Below are 16,596 nucleotides of genomic sequence, written 5' to 3' on the forward strand. Positions count from 1 at the left end.
CACTCTTTTGCTCCTGAAAGTATGAACTTTTCCACGTCATCATTCTATATCTAGTATGGTTCTAATTCTGAGTTTAACATTTTCTGTTCCTAGTGGTACAGAAAAGAAATGAGGTGTTTCAAACTCTGCAATGACTGTTAAATAATTCTAATACGTTTTCTCCCAGAATCCTTGACTGAAATTCCTCTTTATCTTTGACATTAACTTTTTACATCATTGACAATAGGGACAATCTTTACAGTAAAATAAAAACAGATGAGTAGTGGGCCAGGTGCGCTGGCTCACGCCTGTAATCCCAGCACTTTGGGAGGCCGAAGTGGTGGATCACCTGAGGTCAGGAGTTTGAGGCCGGCCTGGCTAACATGGAGAAAACTCGTCCCTACTAAAAATACAAAAACTAGCCGGGTGTGGTGCTGGGCACCTATAATCCCAGCTACTTGGGAGACTGAGGTGGGAGAATTGCTTGGAACTGGAAGGCAGAGGTTGCAGTGAGCCGAGATCACGCCACTGCACTCCAGCCTGGGTGACAGAGGGAGACTCCACCTCAAAAAAACAAACAAACAGAAAAACAACTGGGTAGTGTATTTTGGCAAATAATTTTGTAATGAAAGCTATTTTGTTACATGTGGTCAACAACTATGTCCAAAGAAAGCATGTATCATGAAGGATATGAATACTTTTTTTTTTATCTTGTAATACATCTTTTTTGTTGTTTTTTGAGATGATTTAGTTAGTAGTTAAAATTCCATCGTAAAACAACTCTTTGAGATAAGGTGCACTTGAAGTAACACTTATTTCTCTTAATTTTCAGGAAGTGTTTGGATTGTGAGCTATTTCAGAACTGTTCTCAGGACTCATTATTTTAACATTTGGGAGAAACACAGCCAGAAGGTATTGTCTTTTGTCTCATTGCCCCACTTTTTAAAATGTTATCAAGCCTTTCCAATTGTAGAAAAGTACGACTGTTATGCCACATTTTGTTATTTTTCTTTAACTTTTAGATATGGATAAACTACCTTGCCATTTGTCACAAAGAAGGTTCTATTTCAATTTTGGTAAATCAAAATTTTGTGTAAGCGAATAAAACATCTGGTTTAGAGTAAACCAGTTTTACCTATTTTAAACACTGAGGTATTTACATTTTACCTTACTACTATAGAACTATTTTAAAGAATGTCTTGATTTGAAAATGAGATACATAAAGTTCCTTTTTATATAAGACAGTGTGAAGTATACCTGAAACATTCAGGCAGTCTTAAAATTCTTCCTGTCTATGACAGCTCTACCTTCCAGTGTAGGAATCAGCTGCCATCTGCATTTGGATCAGTCATCAGGGTCCATGGACAGACTCAGCCAGGCCACCTGGTTTTGCCTCCGAACATCCATTTGCTAAATTCTCTCTTTGCATTATCATTTGTGGATAGATTGGTATAGCATAATAATTTATCTGCCTGTAGGCCCAGAGTGTCAGGACATGTGACATATTACTAGGAAGGAAGGTTATGTTAAAATCATCTGTTGAGAAACTTACTCACTTTGTGCTTTGTCTTTTGTACCTTATCTTAGTCCATTTGAGCTGTTGTAACAAATAGTATAGATGGGAGGCTTATAAACCACAGAGGTTTATTTCTCACAGTTCTGGAGGCTGGGAAGTCCAAGACCAAGGTGCCAGCAGATTTAATGTCTAGTAAGGGCCTGTTCCTCGTAGATGACTGACTTCTCACTGTAACCTCACATGGGTGGAGGTGGCCAGAGAATTATTGGGACCTGTTTTATAAGGGTACTGATCCTGTTCATGAGGTCATTACCCTCATGATCTAATCACTTCCCAAAGGCCCCACCTCCAAATTACCCTCACATTGCAAATATGGTTTCAATTTATGAATTCTGGGGAGACACTACATTCAGGCCATAGCAGACCTCAGAGACCACATATGGATATGCCAACCAATTTGACTAATGTCACTGGTGAACATAGTCTTCTTGATCTATATCCAAGGCATCCTTCTTAATGTTCAACCTTATACCTCATCTGTATCTTGTGTTTTCCTTCTCAAAAACTTTTGCCAGCCGTCTTGCTTGGAATAGAAACAGATGAAGGAAGGATGCATAAATACATTTAATAAAATAATGTATTTGTTAAGATTGTAGTGAATTGTCCACCTTCTTTTACTATAAGACAGATGTAACTTTATTAGCTGAATATTCATGGTTTTTATTCATATGAAATAATACAAAAATCAGTTTTTACCGATTTTCTTAATCACTGTCAAGCAGTGTGAATTTCTAGGGTTGGTCGAATATAGTCTTTTAATAAGTCTCCCCAGCATGCTGCATTGAACTTTTAAAATAGAAACTCTGTGTTTAAGATTATTGTTTATTGGCAAACCAGCATGTTCTTCCTCTTCTTGTCGGTTACTGGGGAAAGGCAAAAGCAAGTAAGAAATGTAAATAAGCAAATTAGGTCTGTGAAAGAACTTGTAAATGAACCCAAAAAATTAAATTTAAAATATACTTTATCAGTAAAATAAATTATATGATCAGAAACTGGATTTTATGGAATTTAGAGTTATCTTTTCAAATTAAAGATGAGAATGAACTATTATAAATATTTCATATAAACATTCACACTTAGCTATAAAGATGGAAGTTATAATTTTAATGCTAATATGAATTATCAATTCATGAAAGGTTATATCTCAAAATTAAAGGTATGTTTCAATAGAGTTGATGGTTATTCTTTTTTATTAAAAAGAAACTGCAAAGAAATTGAAAGTTTAGCTGAAGGATTAAATCGACAAATTCCCATGTATATTCAAGATAGGAATTAGTTTTAAGTAATTATTTTGAAAAGAAATCATAATGCATAAGGTCCTTTTAAGAAGCAGTTTCTTATTTTTATACAAAACCTCCTGAAGTGTAACTTCATGTAATCAAATAGACACCCTTATTTGCTAGCTTGATTGTTTTTTATGTAAGTATAGTCTGAGTAACTAGCACCCTACTCTAGAAGGCTTATTGTATTTGTGTATTTTCTAATCGATCCTGCCTCTACCCAACAGGAATAGTCTTTGGCGTCTTTTACTATAGATTAGTTTTGCCTGTTTTAAACTATATGAAGTTGAAACCATGTTGTATGAACTCATTAGTGTCTTTTTTTATCAACATTATGTCTGTAAGAGTCATCCATGTTGTGCATGTTGTTTGTTTTTTCCCCCTAAATTGTCTATGTTCTATTCTATGATTATACCACCATTTATCCATTCCACTGTAAATGGACATTTAGTTTTCTTTCGAGTTTGTGGCTGCAAATAAGGCTGCTGTGAACTTTTTTGGATCTTTTGGTAGAAATAAGCCTTCATTTCTCATGAGTACAGTGTAAGCACGGGAGTGGAACTGCTGAGTGGTGGGGTGTGCATGTGTTTAGAGTAATAGGTACTTACAGTGCTTTTAAGAATATTTAGGAAATGTCAATCAGTGTGTCTTTTGTTAATGGTAGGTTTTATAATTAGAGAGACTTATTTTTCTTTGACTTAATGTAAATTCCAAAGTTGTTTCTTAGGAGTTATTTAAATTTTCCCATCTATTAAAAAATAAGTTACCTACTTTCTGATTCCATTATAATATGTATTTGGCTCACAAAACCTGGGTTTGTTCTAACCCTAGTGAATGAAACTAGGACACAAAACCCTCCTCTGTGTACTTATGATCATATGATTGAAATACTGAAAGTAGATTTTGAAGCAAATCAGACATAACATATATTGAAGGCTTTTTTTTATTAGTTGAATATTTGGACACCTCTTTGAATGTTTAAAGTAATAGATACTTTTGAGTTACAAAACACTTATTTCCGCATTCCTGACAAGTGTTTCTTGTGACCTTTGTGTTTTTATTATTCTGGCGATTAAAATTGATATTATTCATTCTAGCATGTAAGTATTTGAAAGATTCATCTTTTTCTACGTCTTTCCTATAGAGCAGTGCTGTTCACTAGAAGTGTAATGTGGGCTACATTATGTAAGTTTAAATTTTAAATGTTAAAGTTTCTAGTAGCTATGGTTAAAAGTAACTGGTGAAATTAATACTATATTTGATTTAACCTAGTATCTGCAAAATGTTATCCTTTCAATGAATAATCAATATAAAATTATGAGATATTTTGCATTCAAAAAGAATGTAAATCTGCACTGAATTTTTGAAAGCTGGTGTGTGTTTTGACTCACAGCTCTCTGAATTCTGACTAGTCATCTTTCAAGTGCACAGTAGCCACATGTGTCTAGTGGTTGCTATATTAGACAGCACAGCTATAGAGTTACATTTTGGGTTTTTAAAAGATAGTGCTTTAGTAAAGTTCATGACTAGTTAAAATTACCCTTAAAAATCCAATAGAAAGGTGCCATGTCAAATGCTGAAGTACTATCTTTCAGTAAGTTTCAAACATCCTATTTTTCCTTCTATTTTGGAATAAGTAGCATTTTCTTTGGTTGAACATCAGATAAATCAATTAGCCAGTGTTTAGGGGGCATGTTGAATGACAGATACGTATCTTTAAACTATAAAATCAAAATCTAACAGTAGCTTCATATCTTCCATCTTATTCCGGGTTCTATTATACTAGGTAGAATTTTACTTTTAGGGGAAGTGTGTTTTTCTTTTGTTAAAAGCATGGCTGGCTTAATTGAGTGTGATAAATTGCTTTATGATATAACTCCACCATATTCAATAAAATAGGGAAGTTTACAAATAGTTTGTATGTGTACATATAGATGTGCCTATGACTTCTCATTACTTAGGATATTTAAAGGTTACTAAATTTCGAGGGTTAATATTTCTTCATGTTTATTTTTGCCAAATGGGATAAATCAAGACTATAAACCGTCTCACATTAATGTGGGTTTGATTTTGCCACCAAATTGGGTTTTAAAGCTTCTTGGTATTCAAAATTGGGAATGTGGATAAGGGGCTATTGACCTGTGAAAACAGTCAATATGGAAACTTATTGTGGAGGGAATAGCCCTTTGAGAAATAAATGGCATAATCACACTTTAGTCCTTGTTTTAGTTCCCAGATCTGGGATACAGTGGTTGTTTTATAGCCCTACCCCCAACACATTTTTGATAATACTACCTCCACACTCTTAAATGAAATTGGTACTCTTTTTGACACTCCATTCTTATTGGGTAGTAAGAAATGAAAATCATTCCTCTGCTTAAAAGCCTTCACGTCACTTGGTATAAAACTAAAGTCCTTGCATCAGCTGAAAAGGCATCTTCTCAGTGAAGCCCACCCTGGTGACCACACAATTCAAAATGGAAGCCTCATCTTTTTCCTCTCTCCTTTATGCTGTTCTCTTTTTCCAAGCATTTAACACCTTTAAAAATACAATGAAATATGTGTTTCTTTTTAAAGCGTAGTTTATTTATTGTTTAATCTTTCTAAAATTGAGACTCCCTGAAGGCAAGAATTTCTGTTGCATTCATTACTAATAAATCTGAAGAAGCTAGTCTGAGGCTGAGCATCTAGAAGGAGGACATACCTGTTTATAGACTAATTATTTATTGAATGCATGGAGAATATACACATTTTTTTTTTATTTCTGAAAATTTGCCTGTATAGGTTTTCTGGGGCAGGGAATATTTAAAGGAAATGAAAACAAAAATTGTAAGTTATAAGCATCACAGTATATTTGGATGATTTGAATAATTTGAAAATAGTTTTTTTCATCAAACTGACATACACATCCCTTTGAAAGGTAATATGTAAATATGAAGTTTTCAAAAAATAGGGTTTATTATTATGGTCAGGTAATTTTTCTTATAGGTATAAATATGTGTTTTTTTCATTTGGATAATAAAATTATGTTGGTAATCAGTTTGAGAAGTACATTTATAAAAGATTTCTTCTGTTTCTTTAAAATATAGGAGACATACATTGTATTTTGGTATCTTAGTATAGATCAGGCAGAGCTCAAAAGGTTTTGGAAAGTAATTTTGTATACAGAAGTATAGATTGGCTTTCATTTTATACAGGTGGTGTCTAATTGTAGTTCTCGAAGTTTTATTTTTAGGTCAACTACAATAAATGTTTTTAAAATAGTACAAAAATTTAATTAAAAACATATCAAGTTATGGTATATGGTACCCTAGAATACATTCAAAGGGGACATTATAATGTTTATTACATTGTAGGATAAGTATGAGATGATAAATGTGATCAAAGTCTTTCCTAAAAGTCTATTGGCAAGTTCTTGGTTTTATATTATACCTTTACATATTTAACATTTGATTGCAGTCAACCATAATTATGACTATGTCAGTAATCATTTTCATTGGAACAGGAAGAATTATGAGTTTTGGTTTCTTTGTTTTTCCACTGCCATTTTCCAAATTCAGGCTTTATTACTTTCTGATTATTAGATAGTTACTGCAGTAACTTTCTATTTGGTCTTTTGCCTTTTAGTTTTTATTACCCAATACATTCTACACAGCAAAGTAAAACTTTCTGAAGAAAATTATTATTACCCTGAACAAAGACCTCTGCTCACAAGATAAGACAAGTCCTATTTCTACGTGGTTCCTTGCATATCTCATGATCAAATATTTGGTTTGCACCTTCCTTAAACATGTTTATTGCACATTTCTTATTCTGCCACATTATTTTTGCTATCTTCAGCTCAGATGTCTTTTGAACCCTACTAGTTTTCTTTTACCAAAAGGCCATCCATCCTGTGATTTGTATGACCACTTGGACAGAAGGGAACGTGTGCTCCCATCTACTTTCTCATAGTGGTTGATGAATGCCATTCACACTGCCTTTATTTTTCATAGCGTTTCATTCACTGCTGCAGCAGAATTATAAAATTCTAGATGGAGGGGGTTGTATCTTTTATAAATTTGTGACTTACAAAGCACTCAACTTGATGCCTCACACATATAGAGTGATAAATCAAAGTATTGGTGAAACAGAACTCCAGAGTATGTCCTGATATAATTTTAAAGCTTAGAAACGATCAAAAGAGATACAAGATCATCTTTATTATATTACGCAAGTTACTTACATTTGTGCAACATTTTTTTCATGTGCTTTGTATGAAGATGAAATGATAGCATGTATGTTAGAAATTTACAGGTTGCAAAGTGTGATATGGGTAATTATGACAGTACTCAGACTTTATTTCGTTGAATATGTACATTTCTTTGACTTAACTTACTGTGATATGTAGAATGCTCTTTTAATGTTCCTTACCTGAATAAGCAAAATTTATTTAATATGTTAGCTAAATAAATTTTGCTTATTTTGCTTAAATTTTGCTTATATACTTATGTTACTATAGACTTAATATTCTTTGCTGTTCATCAAGAGAGAAAATACAAATGCTTTTGGTGAAAGTAATAAATTACCTGCTTAGAATGTAACAATTTCAAAGATAAAAGTTTTGTTAACTTCCCAAAATTTATCCTTAGTTTTTCATATTTAATTCACATTGGGGTAAAGTATATTTTTAAAAAAGAATCATTTCACAGATTTCCCTAAATTTCTTAAAGATAAACCCAACCTTTTCAATTCTATTTCTTAAGAGTATTTTTAAAATATTGCTAAATAGCCTGCCTGGCTAGTGGAGATTCTAAATGGGACTGAATTTGGGGATAATGACTTTTTTTAAATTTCATTAGGGCATGGTTTTCGTGCTAAGTATCTAAGAATGAAATAAGTTTCTGACTTTCAGAGATATCCCCCCACTCCAAAAAACTCCCAAAATCTGAAGATCATGTATATCTGTGTAGTGGGTATAAATTTAGTTCACAGAAAGAAATGGTAAAAGGTTAAAGGAGGAAATGAGTTTCATAGAATCAGCAGCATAAACAAAGATAAATTCTGTAATCATACATAGACCCTGAACATTTGGGCTGACTGTGGTTTTATGTATTTAAACACTGAGATGTTGGTGACACGGAGTAGTAGCAGAAACTGAATTTGGGAGGAGGAAACTATTATAGTTTCTCAATCTTCCTTACTATAACAAAATATGATGTGCAATTGGGATACCCTTTTGGCGACTGAATAGGTTGGGGAAGTTAACTTTATTGGCCACCCAGATTATGTGGGCAGTATACACAGCCCTTACTTTATTATCTAGGGCATAAAGTTTAAAAAATATTCAGCCTTTTTTTCCAGCGTGGGTTAAAAAATTATTGATATTCTGGCTTTATTTATATCACAGACAAAAATTCTGAAAGACAGCCTGTTTATTGTCATAGAAATGGATATAACCTCACAAGGAATGTTATTAAAGTTACTTTTATAAGTGTTTTAAAAACATGGGCATGCAGTTTGTATTAATAGTTATACTCCTCTACTGAGTTACTACTAATTTGCCATTTTCACAGTAATTTCAGAAAATAAGAAATCGTTAACATTATTATATTATTTAAATACTTCCATGGATTTCTATTAAGGATGAAAAACATCATTACAGTATTTGTTAGAAAGTCATATACATCACGATGCCTGTAATCCCAGCACTTTGGGAGGCCGAGGTGGGTGAATCATGAGGTCAGGAGTTGGAGACCAGCCTGGCCAGCACAGTGAAACCTCGTCTCTACTAAAAATACAAAAAATTAGCCGGCCATGGTGGCGCACAACTGTAATCCCAGCTACTCAGGAGGCTGAGGCAGGAGAAATGCTTGAACCCGGGAGGCGGAAGTTGCAGTGAGCCAAGATCGCGCCACTGCGCTCCAGCCTGGGCAACAGAGCAAGACTCTGTCTCAAAAAAAAAAAAAAAAAAAGTCATATACAATTTAAACTTAGTCTGATGACCACAGAAAGCTATTTTCTTAGCTTTTAAACCTTTTATTAGTGTAACCTCTCTTCGTCTTGGTTACTTTAATGTAAAATGAGAATTATACAGACTTTATTTTTATAGCAACATTGTATGAAATGAATAAATGTGAACTATTTAAATTGGCTCAGGCATTTAGAATTGTTTCTGATAAACCTATCACATGAATACTACTTATTACCTTGTAAACTTGTATTTTAAAAGAAAACATTTATTTGAGATACAAGGATTCCGGTTTTCTCTTCAGAAAAGGCAGAGGTAATTGTTACTTTTTTAAAAAATTTTAAAACAAAGGGTATATTTCTCTTTTACCTCTTGAGTAGGCATTAAGAGCAGCTACTGTCACAGCCACAGTTAAATACAATAGTATGGAAAATGATGGCTTTAGAATCCTAAGATCTATATTTGAGCCCTGCATCTTCACATATATTCTTAGTAAGTCATTTAACCTGAGCTTCAGTTTTTTGATCTGTAAGATGAGGATACATTTTACATCATAAGAATATTATGCAGAATAAATGAGGAAATACATAAAGTGCATTGATATCAGTGTAATGCTATAGAAAGATAATGTGTTATGGACAATATTGTTAATTCTAATGTATTTTTCAAAAGAAAGAAAATAGATTTTTGGATGATCACTGTTTTACTTAATCTCACGTCCTTCTAATTAGAACCTTTCTTCCACACATTTTTATTTTTATTTTTTATTTTCATTTACTTTTAAGAGTTTCCGCAAACCTCGGTCCATGCTTTTAGGATTCCTTTCAAGTTTGAACCACTTAACATCTGCCACCTACTGACCTAGTTCTTTCCACTTCCTCCAGCTCTCCTCTCCTCATACACACTTGCGTATTATGTTTGTTGGATGATTAACCTGTCTTTCATTTCATTTTTGCAAAGATCTAGATCAATACTGAGTTAGGAAAAACAGTTTCTGAATTTGTTTGAACTATAAAGCAAGGTGGTACATAGGAGTCAATAATAATATTCATTTTTCCCCCCAGGAAAACAGTTTTCAGGAGAAACAATTAGTAAACTCCCACATGGACTTGCTTTCCTTTCATAGTATGGCTGTGATAGGTTTTAAAAGCGATTTCTGCCTACATATCCAGGTTTAAAAAAGTTTTCAGTATAAAGCATGAGTTTGGAAGTGACTCACCACATATGGAACTACTTCAAAATGCATGCCCCTTAACTACTATTTGAATTTTTATAGGTTTGTAGTTTTGCTGACTGCAAGAAAATAAAAGGCTCAGTGCCAGTTCTTACTGGGTCAGGATTTATTTTAAAGTACCAACATTTCCTCAGCTTTTTGATACTTAAAAAGTCCTAGAGATTTTCCTGCAAAAAGTTTTAACAGGCTTTATTCCAGTAAGGAAAATTCAGGGTGTTTATGCTGTGGTAGTAACAAAAGCAAGGGATTTGGTGAATTTGCAATAGAAATTGCCAGAATCTAGATTACCCTCGGAACATATTTTTATTTAAAGAGTCTAGTGGGGTCCAGCAAGGACTTGTAATTATGTTTGTATCTTTAGCATAGCTCTAGGAACAAGAAGTTTGATGAATGATTTATAAACAGATGGTTAATTTTTCATGAAATGATCAGGAGACCAGGTGACCAAGGCAATTGACCTGACACTGTTGAGGTTTATTGAGGAGCGATTGTGGAATGCCTTACTGTGAAACACACTGACTTGAGTTTGAATCCCAGATTTACCCCTTAACTGAGAAAGTCACTCAACTTCTCTGAGCCTCATCTGTAAAATTGGATAATATCTATTTTATAAATAGTAATTAAGTGAGATAATGTTATGTCTTAGCAGTATTGTAACAGGTATTTACTTGTGTCTAATTAATAAATGTTAATCATGATAACTGACAATAACCCACTCGATAATTGTTTTAAAACTTACATTCCATGTTGAAAGTCACCATTAGTGTATAGAAGTATACTTGAGGCTACTTAAAATCTTTAATAAACTGCATTTCAGCCAAAGTAGTGTTTATGGGTAAATGGATTGAAGTTGACACAGGCTGTGATGTGGTGGTTTTGAACAAGACCAGATAATCTAGGTATGAACCCCAACTCTGCCACTTACTTACTATTGTTGACTATGGGCAAATCACCTTACCTCCCTAAGGCTCAGTGTTCTTATCTGTAAAATGGGAATAACTTCACAGAGTTATTTGAGAATTACCACATAGGAATTAAGCCTGCGTTAAGCATTTAATGCAGTCCTGGCACGTAGTATGCAGTATTTTTTTTTCTTTTTTGAGACAGAGTCTCGCTCTGTTGCCCAGGCTGGAGTGCAGTGGAGCGATCTCGGCTCACTGCAAGCTCCGCCTCCCAGGTTCACGCCATTCTCCTGCCTCAGCCTCTCCGAGTAGCTGGGACTACAGGCGCCCGCCACCACGCCCGGCTAATTTTTTGTATTTTTAGTAGAAACAGGGTTTCACCATGTTAGCCAGGATGGTCTCGATCTCCTGACCTCGTCATCTGCCCGCCTCGGCCTCCCAAAGTGCTGGGATTACAGGCGTGAGCCACTGCACCCGGTGATCATTTTAATTTTTCAGCTTTCTCAGTGGCCCATTATTTAAAAGAACCATATTTGAAGTCAAACAGACTACTTTATATTTTTGTACGATCATTTTTACATCACACACATCTTTCGGTCCTTCTGTGGCTTCAGACTTTTAATTCCAGTCTTAACTCACCTTTCTGCTGCGTCTCCTGCTTCATTTCGTGAATGTAGAGTGACCAGGGGAGAGCAGAAGGAAGCAAGGATTGGATCTGAGATCAGTAGACCTCTGTAGTCAACCTTACAATGAGCAGGCATCCTCTCTGGACTGAAGTCCTTAGTTAAATTGTTTCAGTTACTGCTTTTTGAAGTTTTACCAACAGAATAACTTTTATGCCTTTGTTTACTATAAGAGAATATGGTGAGAAGCTTTTGAAGGAAATCCCTACTTTTTTTCAGTGACTTTGAACGGTTTTTTTTTTTAGAGCCATCATTCATCCAAATGTTTTTTCAAAAATGACAGCTACTAAAACTACTGATAACTAAACAGTTACTATATATTACAGATACTGTGTTAAGGATAGAGTTAGGTTTATCCTGTAGGAAAGTTTTAAAAAATATCTTCTATTTTGGTCCTATTATATCTACAGTAAGTTACTTCATAGTAAAAGGAGTTTATTAGAATTTTCAAAGTTTTTAAGACTTTTATGATGAGGCGGTGTGTGGTTTGTTAGGTAGTTGTAGTGAGAATTTGAAGAGTTCTTGTTTCGGATAGTCATAGTTCTGGCTTTGTTATTAACGGCTTGGCTTTGAGTTAAAAATCAAAACCCTTTGACTCAAAATTACCCCTTTGGGTCAAACTATCACTGACCTACTTCCTTCCTCCACTTTGAACCTAGGATTACTTCAGAGATGAGTGGGAGCATCTCAGATGAATGATGGTGCCCTCCAAGCACATTCCAGAGTGTATACACATAGAAAGGGAATGTGGGGAACCTCTGAGCACCTTCCAGACTGTATACACATAGAAAGGGAATGTGGTGACCCTCCAGCCGCCTTCCAGAGTGTATACACATAGAAAGGGAATGTGGTGATCCTCCAACCACCTTCCAGAGTGTATACACATAGAAAGGGAATGTGGTGATCCTCCGACCACCTTCCAGAGTGTATACACATAGAAAGGGAATGTGATCCTCTGAGCACCTTCCAGAGTGTACACACATAGAAAGGGAATTTAGTGACCCTCTGACTGCCTTCCAGAGTGTCCACACATAGAAAGGGAATGTAGTGACCCTCCGAGCGCCTTCCAGAGTGTATACACATAGAAACGGAATGTAGTGATCTGTTTTAACTTAAATCATCATTTCCTGAATTTATTTGGCCTTGGGACCTCCCCTCTTGCCTCCTTACCACCCAACCTCGTCTGTCCCTCCTTCCATGTTTTCCTCCCTCTGAATGAGCACTTATCATTCTGTAGAACATTGTTAAGTATGTAGTCATTGGGAGCATAATTTTACCATTTAACTTATTAGAGCTCTATATTTGGACTGCCTTTGCTTTGGTAATATGTTTATTTTCAATTCTTAATTAAGAGGAAACCCTGTTTGTAACATATTATTCCTATGAGAAAATACGATTTCCATTGAAATATCTTGTTTCATTGTCATGTGACATGTTGTCTAAGCATGCAGCATGAAGAAAGGGAAAACACCTGACTTCTACCAGGTGAATCAATCCAACTTCGTGTTAGTTTGACTTAACCCATTGTGGGAAACTGTGTGAATATTTGTAAAAACTTCTCTGTGTTAATAAAAATGTAAGTAATAGAAGGCCTTACTACAAGTAACGTAACCAGTAAGGGTATATCTTCTTACTCAACAAGAAATTTGGAGTATTGGCAGTTAATGAATTGTCATATGATCTTATTAGTGTCCCACATGGTATTTTCTGTTTTCTACTCTGCCATCTTGAGTGACTTGGTGATGTCACTCTTCATGGTTGAAAGATGGCTGTTTTCCCACATTTCCTCGTCACCTTCACTGGTCATAATTACATCATATACCTATGCCTAAGCCCTGCCTCTTATTATCAGAGTAGACATTATTTGTCCCTAGTGGCTTTACCTAATTGGGATTCACCTCTTGAGGGGAAGATGGTGAGTTTCTACAGGCGAATAAGGAAGAGGACAGTGTGTTTTTGAGGAGGTCACTGCAGTGTTTGTCACAGCCGGTGAGGATATGAGTTTTGTTCATCTCTGCAGACTCTCTGGTGAGATCACAAAATACAGACATGTTTATTATTTATTTATTTATTTGATTTCCTTTATTGGAGACAGGGACTCACTCTGTTGCCCAGGCTGGAGTGCAGTCGGGTTGGCATAGCTCACCACAGCCTCAAACTCCTGGGATCAAGCGATCTCCTGCCTCAGCCTCTCAAAGCACTGGGATTATGGGTGTGAACTATGCACCCCACCCAGTCATATTTCTTGAGTGCCTACTGTATTTTGGTTATTCTTCTAAGTCCTAGGGATAGAACAGTGAACAAAAGAGAAAAAAAATTGCTAACCTCGTGGAGCTTACAGTTTATTGGTGAGATAGACAAATAAGATAAAGCAATTCAATTTATGGTATCTTATTAAGTGCTAAATAAAAATTGAAGCAAAGAGAGGAGAATGGAGGGTCTTGAGGGCAGGGGCAGGGGACATGTCCATGAAGTTTTAGATGACACCCAGGGAAGGCCTAACCTGGAGGGTGACTTGAGTAGAGGCTGAGTCAGCATGGGAGCTAGTGATGCAGCCCTCTGGGGAGGAGAGTGTTCCAGTCGAAGTTCCTGTGGCTGCAGTGGGGTGAGTGAGGGAGAGTCACAGGAGATGAGGTCAGAGGGGGAAGCCCCTAGAAAGTTTTGAGCAGAAGAGTGGCCCAATATCATGTTTCAGCAGAATCACTTCAGCAGTTGTGTTAAGTAGACCAAAGAGGTGTCAAAAACGGAAGCAAGGAAACCAGTGAGGAGGCCATTATAATAATTCAGGAGAGAAGGAGATGACTTGAATGGGGACAGTAAGATGTAGCTGAATTCTGGATTCTGGATTCCAAGGTAAAGCCTGCAGAATTTGCTGAAAGATTGTATGTGGGTGTGAGAGGAAGAGAGGCATCTCGGATGGCAGCCTGAACAATTGGAAGAATGGAGCTGATCTGAGATTAGGAATAACAGGGACTCGGTTATTGACATATTAAACTTGAAAGGCTTGGAGACCTCCAAATGGGGATGTCAGATAAACACTTGTTTATATAAATACTTTTCAGACCAATGTATATTTTTTAAAAGAATGATATTGACCATTAATAATAGGAAATGGCTTTTAAAAGAATATAATTTCAATAATAACAATAAAGAATAGGAAATAGAAAAATCAAGTGTTATATGGAGTGGATATTTTATGTTCCATTGAACAACACAGGGAAACACTGGAAGTAATTTTAAAATAGAGTATTCAAATAAACATTTGTACACTGTACATTTATTTAGTGCCTACGTTAGTGTTAAAAATTGCATGCTAAATATATTTATTCTTTGAATCAGTGCCTGATTTTTCAGCCCCAAACCTTGTAAAAAATATACATACAAAAAGAAATACAACACAAGGACTAATGGTGTGGATTTAGTTTTATGTCTGTTTCCTCTGTAACATGAAGCAATGATCCTTCTAAAGGAAATGTGTTATTAAATAGGCGATTTTACCTCACTCCAACTTCCTCAGTATTGTGTAGCCTGTAGTTAATGTGCAAGCACATCATTAAAAAGAAATCCAAGCCCGGAGAAAGAATCAGTACAGTATATCTTACGTGAGTTCATCAGGGTGAATGGCTTCTCGCTCCCTTTCTTTTGAAGAGGAATTAGTGTAAGATGTCTTTTAACCAGATTATTGTACTCATTTGCATTTAACAAGAATGCAGCACATAGCTAAGATTTTCAATCCGTGTGCATTACATAAAATGCCAAAAAGTACCTTATAAAGTACCTTTCACATGCTAGATACTCAGGAAGTATTTGGATAGCAAATTTGATTTAGAGTATCATTCACATTTCTAACTATTTAAAATATTTTTAAGTATTATGCTGCGTGCAGTGGTTATTGCTTAACAGTGTGTGCTCTACCTGTAATGCAGGGTTGTTGAGAAAATTGAATTGTATTTTTTTTTTAAATAGAAATACCGTGTAATAAATATAAAGAGTTATTTATTGTGCAAGTAAACTTTGCTCTTTAAGATGGATTAAGTATTTCTCATCACAGTTTTGGCTGTCATGGTGAATATATGATTGCTTGCCTGTGTGACCAAGTAGAGAGAAAAAGGCCTGTTTGGATTTAGAGGGAAAATGCATTTTGTTAAGAACCTGAAGTGTATTGAATTACTCCAGTTTACCTATTTCTCATGTTAAGTAATTTTTGCAAAATGACCATCTTTCATCAGACAGTTCTGAAGTTTGCAGTAATTAAGTAAGCAAGCATTTATGTTAGCTTTATTTGAGACCAAAGTGGTGGTAGATTGGAATTAGCCTCATTCTTTGATGGACCAAGCTATAAGTTTTTATCTGCCAGTCAGTTTTTCAATTCTTTTGAGTGTCTCTCTTTATATCCTCCTTTGGTTTTGTTTCTAACAAGGAGAATAAAGAAAATATGTTACCTAACAGTTAACATTTGTTCATGTGTGAAAATTATTAAGATGCTTACCTAAACAAGATACTTGTCAAAGCTCTGATTTGCCACAATATAGCCACTTATTTTCTATTATGTAACACTTGGTATAAACAGGAATGTATTTGAATTATGAGGCACAATATGAAAGTGATCTCCCAAGAACCAACCATCGAGCATAGAATCAGACTTAACTACCACTGCTGCATCTGTCGGTATATTGCTCTCCTTGCCCCTGGTGCCTTGCAACTGCTTTCTTCAATTTTGTGTTAATCATTTACTGTCTTTTAAATAATACTGGTTTTTACATTAATCTTTAAATAATATGTTACTTTATGTTTTTGTTTTGTGAAAATGGTAGCATTCTGTATGAAGTCTTCGGATACTTGCTGTTTCAAATTTTTTTTAAATTTAGTTTTTGTGGGTACAAGTGTATATATTCATGGGGTACAGAGATGTTTTGATACAGGCATGCAATGTGAGGTAAGCACATCATGAAGAATGAGGTGTCCATCCCCTCAAGCATTTATACATTGAGT

At 35.2% G+C, this 16,596-nt stretch overlaps 1 protein-coding gene across 2 annotated transcripts in view; it reads left to right on the top strand.

Annotated features, from left to right (window-relative positions):
• NRIP1 (nuclear receptor interacting protein 1) overlaps nt 1-16,596 on the top strand; it is a 104,091-nt gene that overhangs the window by 20,949 nt on the left and 66,546 nt on the right. For both annotated transcript variants that reach the window (XM_032174079.2, XM_032174080.2), the window contains exon 2: nt 812-891. The gene's annotated coding sequence lies outside the window, so the exon portion shown is untranslated. The remainder of the gene's footprint in view (nt 1-811; nt 892-16,596) is intronic.

The sequence above is a fragment of the Hylobates moloch genome, unplaced genomic scaffold (genome assembly GCF_009828535.3).
Source record: "Hylobates moloch isolate HMO894 unplaced genomic scaffold, HMol_V3 SCAFFOLD_14, whole genome shotgun sequence".
Lineage (NCBI taxonomy): Eukaryota > Metazoa > Chordata > Mammalia > Primates > Hylobatidae > Hylobates > Hylobates moloch.